The sequence below is a fragment of the Mauremys reevesii genome, linkage group 1 (assembly GCF_016161935.1).
Source record: "Mauremys reevesii isolate NIE-2019 linkage group 1, ASM1616193v1, whole genome shotgun sequence".
NCBI classification, from domain to species: domain Eukaryota; kingdom Metazoa; phylum Chordata; order Testudines; family Geoemydidae; genus Mauremys; species Mauremys reevesii.
Window position 1 is genome coordinate 215,288,346 of NC_052623.1, and position 12,454 is coordinate 215,300,799.

At 46.4% G+C, this 12,454-nt stretch overlaps 1 protein-coding gene across 1 annotated transcript in view; it reads left to right on the top strand.

Annotated features, from left to right (window-relative positions):
• Positions 1 to 9,152: 9,152 nt before the first annotated feature.
• Positions 9,153 to 12,454, top strand: part of ATN1 (atrophin 1) — a 49,438-nt gene continuing 46,136 nt past the window's right edge. Inside the window, exon 1 of the mRNA XM_039489713.1 lies at positions 9,153 to 9,342. The gene's annotated coding sequence lies outside the window, so the exon portion shown is untranslated. The remainder of the gene's footprint in view (positions 9,343 to 12,454) is intronic.

Consider the following 12,454-nt stretch of genomic DNA (forward strand, 5'->3'; position numbering starts at 1 on the left):
AGGTAGCCAGATCAATTGATATTAAAGGCAGTTCAAGGCAGTGGTTGGCGTTCACACAGGGGTCACCATCTGGAAGATCCAATTTAAGGGGCAAGGTCAGTGAGATAAGGATGCGAGGTGAGTAAGCCTGCAAGGCAAGGTCAGGAGAAGCAACAAGATCTAGGCCAGGGATTCCCAAACTTTTTGCTGGCATGATTCCATTTTAATTAACTATTTCCTCCCAGGACCCCAGATAGCATGGAGGATGCTATTCTGAAGAGCAAAATGGCATCCTCTGTAAAGCATGACCTCTCACACACCGTACATGTGAAGTCACAATGCATGGAAGATGCCATATTGCTCTACAAAATGTCATCCTCCACACAGCGTCACCTCGTACATATGATGCATGCAAGGTCACAATCTGAAAAGGATGGTAGAGCAAAATGGTGTCCTCCATGCATCATGACCTCAATGCACTGTACATACGAGGTCATGCTGTATGGAGCAAAATAGCAACTTCTGCACACTGGGAATCATTGCGACCCCATCTGCTGATGGTACAGCCCGCTTTGGGGGCACAAACCCACAGTTTGGGAACCGCTGGTCTAGGCAGCAACCATCAGGCAACAGCCTATTGCTCAGACAGTCACAGCTTCCTGTTCCGGTTAGGTTCTTTATGTAGGCCAGCTACCTAATGAGAATGTTGTCTGTCCAGCCACTCAGGACCCTGGGACACGGTTGCTGTGGGGATGTAGGCCTTTAGCACTAAGGCTGTTGGCCAGAAGCCATAGCTAAGCATGCTGCTATGGCAGGAAGGCTAGGGATGCTATATAGGTATCTCGTGGTCTGGGTTAAATAGCAGGCTCCTGACATCAGTGTTGCAGCTGTGTCATTGTAAGGCTTGCAGTGTAGCCGTAGTATGAGCCAGCTACAGTACAGTGCCCTCACTGCCTCAGAAGGTTGAGCACCACCTACTGATATGGGAATGTGCAATCTGACACCATTTGTGAGGCCACATTTGGGGGTAACAAGAAGCATTCTGGGAACTGTAGTTCAGAAATCACCTTGGTAAAAGCTCCATTTTCCTGTCTCCCTCTCCTCTCCTTTTCTCAAAATGTGTATCTCTTCAGCAGGTAGGGGAGAGGAGGTTGAAGAGGAGGATGTTTGACTGCGGATCTCCCATGAGAGGGCAGTAGTGTCCAAGGACAGAGCTCAAACAGGAGAATGGCAGAATTGCTAAATTGCCTTATTTAGTCTATCTGTCAGTGAGTTTGGCAGGGTGAGCAAGGTTACTGAAGTGTGCGTAAAGGGGAGGTCTTACTGGACAGAAATTAGGGGTATCAACTGAGTTGGAGTGTGTGTGTGAGGGGCTGGAATTGAGGAGGCTGCAGGTCTGGACTGAGGTGCATCTGCAAATGAGTTGAGAAGGACTGGAATATCAGAAGACTGCTAGACTGGAGTATATTGGCACAGGTGTGTGTGCTGTGTCTTGATAATGATGTTTTATGTGTAGTTTAATATGGCAAACAAAGCATTTTGATATATAGTCAAATTATGTTTGCATGAAAACTTGGTGAGGCAGATCAGTATATCAGTAATGCATTTGCATATAATGTGTGTCTTTTTCAGGAGAGTTTTGTATTGTGTTTATACTTTTAGATAACTGATGAAAATGGTAATTATTTAGAATCATAGTTAATGTTGTTTTATGATTAAATATGCATTTCTTTGCATCAGATATGAGTAATATGTTATATTTATTATGGGGGCACTCCACTGTTCATTTCCTTGCTTTTAAGTGCCTAGGCTTTGTAAATGATGTGATGTTGCTTAGCAACCTTAGCTGTTTTTTTACACAGTTTCTTAGTTTTGGAATTTCCTAGGTTTTGTTTTGTTTTCTTCTGTCATTTGTTTTCATTTTTTTCTTTTGTGTAGGTAAATGAAGATATGTTTGGGAAAAAAACTAAATCCATGCGATGGGATATATCACCAAATTACTGAATTAGTGGACTGGGCCATGTTGGTCAAGGTAATAACAGCAGGCACTGAAATTGTTGTGGAAAGAATTGGTTAGCGAAGATTCATGGTCAACAAGCAATACATCACCCCAGTATGCCAATGAAGGTTCTGAAAAACACTTGTCAATGGGAACACACTACACACAAGCAATATATCACCTCAGCATCTCTGATTTTGTAAATGAAAGGATTTGTCAATGAGCGCACACTATGTACAAGAATACATTGCCTCAATATTTTTGCTTTAGTCATTGCTGAAATAATTCCTCATTGGGAGGGGTATCCTAGACTATATTCTTCATCTGTTTTTTTTTCTTTTTGCTATCAGCCTTGATGATACAGATTCATTTCTAGTTTACATTTAATAGTAATATCATAAATAATTTATTATTTCTGCCCTTGAAAATTGCCTGTTGCACAAGCCAATATCAAATGTTTCTCAGAATATTGTGGTGTACTGTTATTTCAGTTCCAGACTGAGGCATACAAAGAGATGGCAGACTCTTCACAACATTTTAAAAAAGGAAGCATTTGTAAATTGCTTAATCTCAAAATATATTTGCTCTGTTTAGCTGACATTTTCAGAACAAAATTTAATCTGAAAACTGGAAGCATGAAAAATGTTGGTTTTCTCACTCATAAGTGTGTGTATCTGTTTGTGTGTGAGTGTGGATGGAGGGAGTTGTCTCAAAATCAACCTTATCATAGGGCATAGCTACTGCCTCCTTATAATATCATACTTTTTACCATTTTTTTTATTATTATTTTTTTCTCACACCTTAAGGGTTGGGCAGCAGTGGAACTGATCCCGTGTAGAACAACATGACCAAAGAAGAGGAGGAGCTCTTCTCGTAACCCCCCTACAGCCCTTGGGATATACACAGGAGAGGTACTGACAAGGCCCCAACTGTTACGGGCTGGGCAACTTCTATGAGATACTGGATACCATCAGGTATAGGAGTTTGTGGTTTGGTGCTGAAGGCCAAAGACTGTAAAAAATAAACTATATGATATTGTAATGGGCCACCATTAAGAGTTGTCAAGGTAGTGAACGGGTGGATAGAGGAGATAACTCGTTAAAGGGGTTTAAATTTGTGAGCCAAATGGCCCAAGCCCCCTGGTCAAAGCATGTAGGCTCTATGGTTGTGTGGAGCTACAGGGCTGCCCTAGATATTACTAATATAGCGGCTAAGGGTTGGTTGTAGACAGAGTTCGAGTAAAGCAGGAGAAGTGGGTTTGTGTGAACCTGAGGAAGCAGAGACAGAGAGGCAGCCTTTCCTGTTGGGCACCGAGCTGGCTGGCGGGGGGGCTCACTGGGGGATTGTCCAGCAAGGAAACTCCCTGTGTGCTCTCTGTTGCTACTGCTCCTCAGGCAAACAGGACTTTGTGTATGTTTCTGTAAATAAACAGATTCACCAAGGATTACCATCTCCTTGATTTCCCATCCAAATGGCGCCACCTCACAAGGCCTTGATTTCAGCCTTCCACTCAGCCCAAGAGCCAACATTATTATTTCAGAAGTTGTCTGTGATCTGATCATATAATTAAAGACAGCAATGTAAATGGACATATATGAGGGGGTGCCCAGGAACTCTCACATTTCCTGATTTTTCAGTGCTTCTCTGGGCAAGTTTAGCACCCTCTTAGTATAGGTTATTTTTATGTTTATTTTTTCTAGGTTTTCTAGGAAAAAGGAGATAAACTAAATATTCCCAAATCTGGAATATATTGACTAAACTGCTACCCCTGGAAAGTATTTTCACATGCATCAACGTAAAGTGTGATCCCTGCTTTATTCAATCCATACCTGGCAAAAAAGGCACACAGTCAATCTGTGTGTAGAACACAGGATACCTTCCCTTGGAATGCTAGAAAATCATTGCAGAAAAGTGCTAGAAAATGATAGCATGTTAAATATCATACCCATGACTAGAACACAGAGCTTTTGGTTCTATAACCAGGGCCTACGCCTCACTACCACCTCTGGCTGAGTCATTCAGCATCTCTGTGGCCACCTTGAAAAAAATGTAGCTAATAATGCTTTTCACATACCAGTAGATTTCAAAGCTCTTCACAATGATGAGTTAGTGTCATTACTCCCACTTTACTGTAAGTCCAACTGAGGCCTTGTCTGCACTAGAGCACTCAGCCATTTGTGCTTAAGTTGGTTGTTTGACACCCACACAAGCAACTTGTGAACATTTGCATCCACAGTAGGACTAACACCAATTCAAGGAGGGTGGCTGCATCCTTAGCCAGCATCCTTAGCCAGCGAACCTCCTTAGTTTATGAGCTGAGAGTTCCCTCTTTGTTCCCCATCATGTCCCCTCTAGTCATGCTGCCAATGGGTTCCTCCTCCCAAAACTAGACCCCTGGAAAGCCCCTCTCTAGCTCCACAAGCCTTCAGCTCCTTGCCATGCCTCCACATAGCAGTCTCCTCTCCTTTGGCCAAAAAATCAGCCTTACTTGGAGAAACTACCACTTCTCCATGATAAGCCACACAAAATTGCAAAGCCAGGGCTAATCACTTATGCAAATGCATCTTTATAGTTATCTTGTCGCCAATGAATCCCACCCCAATTTGTGTGCTTAACCACCTATTGTGTCTTGTCATAAACACAGATTGTGAGCTTTCTGGGGCATAGACGTTTTATTTGTTTGTGAAATGGGACTTTGATGCATGATTGCGACCTCTAGGTGCTACCACAATATAAATAATATTATATATTAATAATACATTACTTTTTAAAAATACTATGTTAACAGAAAGTTAGGATATCAAAGTCAAGCACTCAGAAGTTAGGATATGCCAGATTTAAGGTTGCATTAAATCCCCTTGTGTGTATACGCTATAATACAGTCTTTAATTACAAAATCATATGCTGTTTTCCACAGGACTCCTGTCTCATTCAGTGCATGGAATGGATGGTGTCCAGGGAATTAATCAGGGGTTTATAGTGAATGAGGCAGTTGGCTATAGACTCCCTGCCTCATTTGTGGCAGAAGTTGGAAGTAAATGCAACTGAGATCAATGGGAGCTGTGCTCTGTACATAGGAAGTGGTATACAATGCTAAGTACGCTGAAAAATCAGGACCTATGTGTTTCAAGATGGTCACCCAAAATTAGAGTTCAGGCATGAAAATACATCAGTGTACGTTTGGCCTTATTCTCTCTGATCCTGAGTTCTCCATGTGTAAAATGGGGGAATAGCTCCCTACCTTACAGAGGTGTTGTGAGGAGGAGTTCGTTATTGTTTGTGAAGCACTCAGGTATTATGGTGACCAGCACCATAGAAATGCCCATGACAAAATTAATAATTCTGTATTCAGTGCAGGGTTTGGGTGCTGGGCAGTAAATGAGGCCTGGGGCCACACTTTGAATGATGCAGATAAAAAGAAATATTGACTAGTTACCCATTCAGTGTGCACCATGGATCCCGTGGAAAAAATAGTTTGTGATCATTAATTAAAGATCATATCATAATGTATACACACAAGGGGGCTGAATTAAGGTTACAGGCAAACTTAATTCTAGCATTTCTTAACTGTTGAGCTATTGGCTTTGCAACCTTAATGTTCTTTTAACATATTTTTTTAAATGTAATAAAATACTAGTAACAGAACTGGAATTCTTATGAAGCAGTTAAAGAAATAAAGGCTCCTACATGTGTGCTAAAGCAGCTGTTAGGTGCTGAATATAGGAGCACTCTTAACTTCAAAACTTAAACCAACCAATTAAGGGCATTATATTTTCTTGATCATTTGCACACTTTCTCTTACACATACATGCATGCACACACAATACCTTGTCCTGCTTCCAGCATAGATAAGGACTGAAATCACCAAGTGGCACCAGTGTGAGCAGAATTAAATCTCTACATGTCAAACCAAAATTAATTAGCTACTTAATTAATCACAACTTTTGATCTCTAAATGTAGCTGGTGCATGTATTTTCAGTGGCACTGAACTCTGTGGATAGTTTGAAGGGGCAGTAAGCTGCCATTTTTGAGCTAGAGGGACACGAAACATTAAACAAAATTCCAATTTTTTAAAATTCAGGGTAATTTTTTAATTACTTGTAATTTAAAAATCTTTTGTTCAGACTTTACAGAATTTCTTTTTCTTTGCAATCAGAATAAATTTGGCATTGTTTGAGGCCTATGGAATGCTCCAAGCCAAAATGATAGATTATAAAGAGGCTTAAATAAGGCCTATAATAGGTTTATTATGGATGTCACAAATGTGTTTTCATGCCTGTTCACTTGTGGGTTTATAATTTTGGGTTAGTATCTCACATTTTCTAGGGCATTCAGCTATTTGGCCCTGTTGCCTGTTCGACATTTTCATTGCATTCTATGTTTGTCTATCTGTCTCTCTTGCTCTTCATCTCTCTTGCTCCCCCTCATTCTCAGGTGGAAAGACTGCGATTGGGTTACACTCTCATCCATTCTTGCAGGGCTCAGGGCCCTCTCTTGGCCTCCACGCTAGACTCTCCCTTTGTGCCGTTGCTTGGTAACTGGGAAAGGGGGATGGGACAGGCTACAGGAGGGAAAGATGGGTTGTGGGGGGGAGGGAGTTGTGTGAGCAATTGAAGTGTGTGCAGCTTGTGTAATCCTTCAGGCGGACTCTGCATGCTGATTAGATCCAGACCGGCAAAAGCAAAGGCCAGGCATGGAGCCTTGGCCAGCTCGCACAGACACAGGACTAAGGTATTTGGAAAGAATCCCTACCCAAGGCACACTATGGATGCTTCAGGGAGTGGTATGAGATGCTCAATAGGGGACAAATCCTGCCTCCCCCTTTCCCCCTAGTCAGTACTGATCCCAATACATAGGGCCCTACCAAATTCAGCCATGAAAAACTAGTCATGGACTGTGAAATCTGGTCTTTTGTGTGCTTTTACCTTATACTATACAGATTTCACAGGAGGAGACCAGCGTTTCTCAAATTGGGAATCCTGACCCAAAAGGGAGTTGCAGGGGGGGTCACCAGGTTATTTTAGGGGGCTCGCAGTATTGCCACCCTTACTTCTGCACTGACTTCAGAACTGGGAGGCCAGAGAGTGGCAGCTGTTTGCTGGGCACCCAGCTCTGAAGGCAGTATCCCACCAGCAGCAGCAGCACAGAAGTAAGGGTGGCAATACCATACCATGCCACCCTTGCTTCTGTGCTGCTGCTGAAGGTGGCTCTGCCATCAGAGCTGGGCTCCCGGCCAGCAGCCACTGCTCTCCAGCTGCCCAGCTCTGAAGGTAGGGTGACCAGATGTCCCAATTTTATAGGGACAGTCCTGATATTTGGGGCTTTTTCTTATATAGGCTCCTATTACCCTCCAACCCCGTACCAATTTTTCACACTTGCTATCTGGTCACCCTATCTGAAGGTAGCACTGCTGCCAGCAGCAGTGAAGAAGGGTAGGAGTACTGCAAACCCCCCCCACACACACAATAACCTTGCGGACCCCCCCAACTCCTTTTTGGGTCAGGACACCTACAATTACAACACTGAAATTTCAGATTTAAATAGCTGAAATCATGAAATTTATGATTTTTTAAATCCTATGAGCATGAAATTGACCAAAATGGACTGTGAATTCGGTAGGGCCCTACCAATACACTAGTATGCTGCTGGATGATGCTATGCTGCAAAGTGGTGTCCATGAATCAGTAAGGGGTGCTTTCCTTTGCCTCAGTAAGGACAGAAATGGCTCTCCAGTTTACAGGGGGTGGTATGCTACAAGGAGCGATGTGGGTGATTTGGCATGGGGCATTCTGCCCTCAGTAATGACTCCTGGGCCATGGCCTTGTGCTAGGATGTATGCTGGAATGCAGAGTGGTGGTGTTTAAAAAAACCTGAAGCCCTAACCTCGGCTCTTGGGGTCCTAAGGATCCTGTAACTTTTCTCAATCATTGGCTTGTTATCCACATGGTCCTGGCCAAATCTCAATGTAGGAGGTTGTTTCTGCCTCTTTACATTCACTGTGCAGTGTTCATCATATATAAGATTCTCCTTATTTTTTAGTGTTAAATAGCTGCAACCTACTGCCCCAGAAGTGGCTGCATTTCGGTCCAATTCTTAGGATTCTTTGGTGCTTAAGGAATGAGAGATACATTATTAGAAAGTTTTGAGTAAAACCCTTAGGATCTGCAGTCCCATCTATACCTCTCTGGCTTGCTTTACTCCCTTCTAGGCCCGCCCCTCTCAGAGATACATGGGGGTCTTTGCTCTCAAGCCCCACCCCTTGTCCTGGAGCTACATGGAGGCCTCAGTCTCTCTCCTGCTTCAGGAACACGGGATTGCTCAGCACTCCAGTTCCTGAGAGATCCAATCCATTTCTTCCCTCACTTTTCTCTCAGATTCGGTTGCTCCTGGGTCTGTCTTGCCAAAAAAACTCCAGGCTTCTCCCATTCCTTTGTATTGGGGAGTGGGAAGGGAGGAGAAATCGCAGGAAACTGGGGAAAGAAAGGGGAGTGGAGCGAGACAGATTTGGGGAGAGGAGGGAGCCAGGAAAGGAGTGGGACACCATCCATGTCACCTGAGTTCAGATGCAGGCTCTCAGGGGAGAGGGTCTGTGGCTCGGAGAGACAAAGATGTTCAGATGATTCCTGATATTATCTCTGCCCCCCTCCCCCAACTTTCTGTTGAGCCTCTGAGTCCCCCTCTCCCTCTAGTACAGACTGACTGTAGGGGGCCGCTGTTGGGTCGCTCCCTTCTGCCCCTCCTGGGGGGTGTGTCTGTTTTTGGGGGGAGTTTGGAGAGGGACTCGGGGCGCTCGCAGCCCACAACTAACCTGCGGGACGAGCCCGCGTGGCCAAGGCCTTCTGCCGCCCCCAGAGCAAGCGCCCCGCTGAGGCTCGCCCCCGCCCCCCCCTTCCAGCCGTATCGCTCGCCCCTCTTTCTCCTCCCCCACCCCCTCCTCTTGCTTTGCCCTCCCTCTCCCCGGCGCGGCTCGGCTCGGCTCGGCTCGGCTCTCACGCGCTCCCCCGCCCGCCAGCTCGCGCCGGGCTCGGAAGAGAAACATTTTGTCTAGCGGGAGGTGACGGCCGGGCCGGGGCCGGGGCGGGGGCGGTGGCGTCAGCCGCCGGGGGGCGGGGGGCGCTTCGGAAATGGGAGGCGGCTAAGGGCGGCCGCCGCCGGAGCGATGGGCGAGCGGCGGGGCGGGCTGGGCGGCGTTTGAACGCGGGGTGCTGCGCGGCTCCACGGCCCCGCGGCCATCGCTGCTCCAGCGGCCGCCGCCTCAGCAGCCCGGGGCCACGGAGCCAGGAGGCGGACGGAGGGAAGGGGCGTATTTAGTGCCCTTCCCCCCTCCCCGCGCCCCCAGTCGACCTCCTCCCGGGAGCTTGCGGTGAGTCCCGCGCCTGCTCGGGCTGCGCCTGCCCCCGCCTGTCATTGTCCCTCTCTCGCCCCCCCCACCCCACGCGTGTCGGCCCCTGGCGGGTGGGGGGTGGGGGGAGCAGGACCGCTGCTTAACCCCGCCGGTGCCAGCCCGGGCCGTGCCCGGGCGGCGCTGCCTGCTCCGGCGGGGATGCAGGGGGCGGGAGGCAGGGTCCTGCAGCCCCGGGGGCTGTGGCGGAGCGCGGCGGTCCCTGCTGGCAGGATCCCCGCTGTCTTGCCCGGCGGGGTTGCGCTCCCTGAGCGGCCCCCCCAGTAGGGGGCGATGGACGGCGGGGGGGCTGCATCGGGTCTGGGGGTCTGTCCAGTCTCCTCCCACGCCGCGGGGGGCCAGAGCTCGCACGACGTGACGTCACCCTCCGGGTGCCTTGCTGGAGCAGCCCCGTCCTCGCCGCCGCCAGGGGAAAGTTGGGCTGTGGGGTCCGAGCGGCGCTTGGGGGAGCCGGGATGCGGGGCTGCTGGGCACGGGAGGGCTGGGTACGTGGGGCTGGGTACGGGCTGCAGCGGGGTGGGGAAGGTTCTGAACGTGCAACCCGACGCTGTGCAAGAGCAACGCTGGAAAAGCACCAGGCAAACGTGTTGTATTACTGGGATGTCTCCACCTTCTCCTGCCCCCCTCAGATCATCCCCGGCTCATCTTGGCAAATTCCTTTCCCAGAATTGGCTCTGAGCTGTTGGTTCCTTTCCAGGTGCAGTTTGGGGAGAGGCAGAAATAATTTTTGGTTCTCTTCGGAGTCCTGGTGATTCCCACATGATCTCTTCAGGGGAATAGGCTCAGGAAGAAGGTTTACTCAATCCCCATCTTCCCACTCCACCATGGTGGGGACCCACCACCAGCCCACTACTCTGAAATTCTTCCAAGAAAAACCACTAGGTTGCTGCCAGGGCACCAGAGTGCAGACAACTGGCCTGCAAGTGGGTTGTCATCAGTCTGGCCTTTGTGGTCCATTCAACTTGGCCATGGTTGTCTTGCTTGTTATGTTGGCTATTCAGTTGCTGTTGGTCCTGGAATTGATCACTATGTTTCCCATGGTGTCCTCAGTGTTTTATCTGCAGGCCGGCCACCATGTTTGTTTTGTTCTGTGTGCCATTTGTTTGTGGTTGTGTTGGTCATTGTTGCCCAGTGGGTTTCTGTAGTTCTGAACATTTGGTCACCATTGCATAACCCTATGCATTATCATTGCATACTATTGAGTTGCATTTGGATTGTCTTTTATGATGGCCATTGAGTTGCTATTGTGTTGGCCAATTTCTTAATGTTATTTATCGTGTTTCTCTTTGTGTTGTGACTGGTTTGGTCTCTGTGCTGACTGTTGAGTTGCCCATACTATTACTATGAGGTTGTTCATTGCTTTATGACTAATAAAGGCTCTTCTGTCCTGCTCTGGTTATGCAACCTTTTACCCTTACCCAGATACTTCTTCATTATCCCTGGAAGATGTACCTGTATTTAAGCAAGTGGGTGAAGCCATGCTGCAAAATTCTTACCCATTATCACAGTTGGGTTGTGGATGGAGATGGTCAAATTATTAATTGAGATTAATTTATTTGAAGAATTTCATTTTCTTCTTGTGAATATTCCTTGCTCAAGTAATTATTTTCATGTTACTTGTGATTGTATAATGACTCACTTGTGTGAATAAATGTCAGCCGTTGGTTGTTAGTGACTTGCTTGCTCTGTTCCCTGACTGGATGATCTGGTCTTTCTCAGCAGAAGGACCCCTTTTCCATTTGTGATCTCTGGGAAATTGTTTGAATTCTTGACTGGACTTTTCAATATGGTTGTGAAGGAACATCCAATGCTAAGGCTGTCACCCAAAGCAATAAAATTTACTCAGACATTTGCAAATTAAATATCATGCATCCTAATGATAAAACTTGCTGATCCTCTTCTACTGTAGTAATCCCCCTCCCCTCAGATACTGGGTAGATGGTTCTTATGTCCTTAACTTAGGGCTTGTCTATATAGAATTACATTGGAAATTTAGTGGCGCAGTTATACTGGAATAACTCCCCATATAGACAGTTTTATTCTGGAATATGAGTGTCCACATGTGGAGTTATACCAGCATAGCTATAACGGTATAATATGCAGTCCCCAGTATTGCACTGATCACTTTTCCAGCTCTGTCCCATTGCAAATTTCTGTGTGATTCCTCTTCTTCTCTGGTGTCTTTTTGTTGCTTCTGCTCTCCAGGCATCTCCTTTCCATTGAGAATCTGGGTTTCAAATTATTTCCCCTCAATATGTTAGCTGGATTTGTCCAGGTTTTGTTATTTCCTGCCCATGTCTCTAATCTCTCTTGGTCATGTGAACTACTCTATTGTCCTCTGTGGATTTTGCAACCCCTTTCAGTTTAGTATCATCAGATCCTCAGCTACAAGGTACCCTAGAAATGCAAAATATTTTTCATGTATTTATCACTTCATCTTTGCTGCATTTTCTTAAGGTGGAATTTTACCAGTGAAACAGTAACTTATTTTTTGGCTGTTGAAAAGGTAAAACTAAGTACAAAATATCAATCCTTTATAACGTTCTTAAAGACTAATAGCCTGAGGGGAAAGTCAAATACTCTGAGTATGATTAAAATAGAAAGTGCCTATGAGAAAGTGTTCTTAAAAACCTCCTGGGCCACTTTCCGGTTGTCTTCACTGCAGAGTTAACCCAGTTGATCCCCGCCCGGTCGGCCTAGCCTGGGTGTGAGCAGCCACGTTGCCAAGCCGTATCTTTGTTACTGTGTGCTCACTGGAACAGCATTCACCCATATGTGTTGCTAGGACTTCTGGGGGCACATCCTAGGATTTTTTTATGCTGCAGTAAATTGAACTGCTCTATGATTCTTTCCCAGTGAATTGTGGGAGAACTCATCTTCTCTTCTGCATACAGGAGGAATTGTGGGAAGGCACTGGAGGACTGTAGGCACTCAAGTGATTTAGCCTGCAGCCTGAGTCATGGCAAAGTGGATGGATTACCAGCTCAGGTGAAAGTCTCACTTGGGTATTAGCCGTACTCCCAGCCGGGCCAAATAGCTCAGGTTAAAAGCACCACTAACCTTGAGTGAGGAG